Source organism: Callospermophilus lateralis, chromosome 11, assembly GCF_048772815.1.
Source record: "Callospermophilus lateralis isolate mCalLat2 chromosome 11, mCalLat2.hap1, whole genome shotgun sequence".
Classification (NCBI taxonomy): Eukaryota; Metazoa; Chordata; class Mammalia; order Rodentia; family Sciuridae; genus Callospermophilus; species Callospermophilus lateralis.
Genome location: NC_135315.1, coordinates 37,318,565 through 37,320,908, shown reverse-complemented (window position 1 = coordinate 37,320,908; position 2,344 = coordinate 37,318,565).

Genomic DNA, 2,344 nt, shown 5'->3' with positions numbered 1-2,344 from the left:
AGGGTCTTGCTAAGTTGCTTAGGGCCTTGCTAAATTGCTGAGACTGGCTTTGAACTTGTGATCCTCCTACCTTTTCCTACCTTAAGTCGCTGGGATTATAGGCGTGAGCCGCCAAACCTGGACTGTTTTGCGTTTTTGAAAACATCTTAGTATTCCTCACATTTAGAAATCACAGATCCAGCTGGACATGGTGGTACATGGTGGGATCCTCCTAACAACTCAGGAGACCGAGGCAGAAGGATCACAAGTTTGAGGCCAGCCTTAGCAACTTAGCAAGACCCTGTCTCAAAATAAAATAAAAAAATTAAAAGGGCTCGGGATGTAGTTTAGTGGTAGAGCACCCCTGGGTTAATCCCCAGTACCAATAAATAAATAAATAAAGAGAAAGAAATCACAGTTCCATGGAATTACTTCACTAATTAATTTAATAAATACCACTGAGCACTTAGTATGTACCACACATTGTTATAGACACTGGGAATATGTAAGTGAATAAGTGGCACAAATCCTTGCCCTTGTGAGTGTTCTCTGCTTTCCTTACCATCCACAGTTCCTGGCACACAGGAAATGCTTGTAGAATAAAGTACTGATCAGGATTTGAATTTAGGGTCCCTTAGCCCTAAAATCACAGAACCAAAATTCTCTGCTAATGGCAAGCTCCCTATCATATTACCTCATTGTTTGCCCCACAAATGGGGTCCAGGGCTTAGGATTCCAAGAAGGCAGGGGATTCATCCATCCATCCATTCATTTGTTCATTCAACAAATACCTGTTAAGCCGGGCGCAGTGGCACACACCTGTACTTGGGAGGCTGAGGTAGGAGGACACTGGAGCCAGGAGTTCAAAGCCAGCCTGAGCAACACAGTGAGACTCCTTATCACAACAAAAACAAAACCGAGGACAAAACCAAAATCAGGGCCTGGGGATGTAGCTCAGTAGGTAGAGTGCTAGCCTCGAATGCACAAGGCCCTGGGTTTGATCCCCAGCACCACCCCAAAAAATAAATAAATAAATAAATAAATAAATAAATAAATAAATAAAAATAATAAAATAAAATCAACCTTGGATTGTGGTTGAGCCTCATTTTTAGCAGGGAAGTAAAGCCTGTCCAAGGTCATAGTCATCGATGAGGAGCAGGATCTGACATGGGTGATTCCACCTATCTTTTTTCTTCAGTGTCTTTTGGGCAAGTTGGAAAATTATGGGAGGTGGGGGTGGAATAGGGGTGCGAGAACACAGCCCGGCATATAATGTCATTCACCCATGCAGAGGACGTGACTCTGCCTGTCTCTCTGTTTGGGTGGGGAGTTTGCAATCTTTTTGAGCTGCTGTCCTTTCCCTCCAGAAACGAGCACTCAGCCCCAGTTTGGGGGCTTTGGAGGGCAGAAAGATTCTCAGTCCAAGTGGGAACATCTAAGTAAATTTGCCTTGGCAGCCCTCCCCGAGTGAAAGAACAACAGTTGCGCCCCAGGATCTCCCTCTCTGCGGTGACGGATGCAGCTTATTCCCGGAAGCCTGCTTCTGCTGAGGAGCCTCCTCTTGTCCTGGGAGAGTTCCCTGTGACCTGGGCTGAGGGAGTCATAGTTCTTGGTCTCAGGGAATTTGCATTCTGACCCAGCCCTGGCTCTTGATTTCAGTCTGATGGGGAAGAAACAGAGCCCTCAGGGAGCTCCCAATCTGACCAGAGAGGTTGGCTGAATATATTCCCAGGACATAGTGGAGGGACGGGTGAAAACATTTACACCCAAATAGCTACCCACACACACCACACCTAGCTGGTAAGTCAGGCTCGTCTTTCTGCAAAGCGAGGACATTTCACCAAGAGAACGCAGGACAGCCAGGTGGAGGTGTTGCAATAAGTACAAGTGGAAGAGGAAAAGGAACTTTCCTCCAGTCTGTCCTCCCCCTCCCGCCAGAAAGGCATTTCTGGAAGTCTCCAGTTGGTCAGGGACCTGGGCAGCTGCTCTGTGTCCACATCCATCAGCCCCTCAGCTGTCACTCTGCTCCCAAAATAGCAGTGTCGGTGGTGGAGAGGGGGAGATTGTTTATCTGGGAAGGAGGTGGAGATGGGGCATTATGGCTGTGCCTGGGGAGGGGGGTCTGCTGGGGGGTTCCCGTCCCTTCTGGATCTTCCTCTCACTCTTTGTGGTACGAGTGTCTGAGGCTCCCAGGACTGCCCCTGAGCCTGGTGCTCAAGGGGCAGAGGACAGTCAGCACCTCCACGTGGTCATGACTGTCCAGTCCGGGGAGGGGGAGGACCCTGAGTATCAATGACAGACTCCAGGGACACCTGCCCCTGTGTCCAAATATGGTCTCGAGCCACTGGCTGGAGTGATAAAGTCT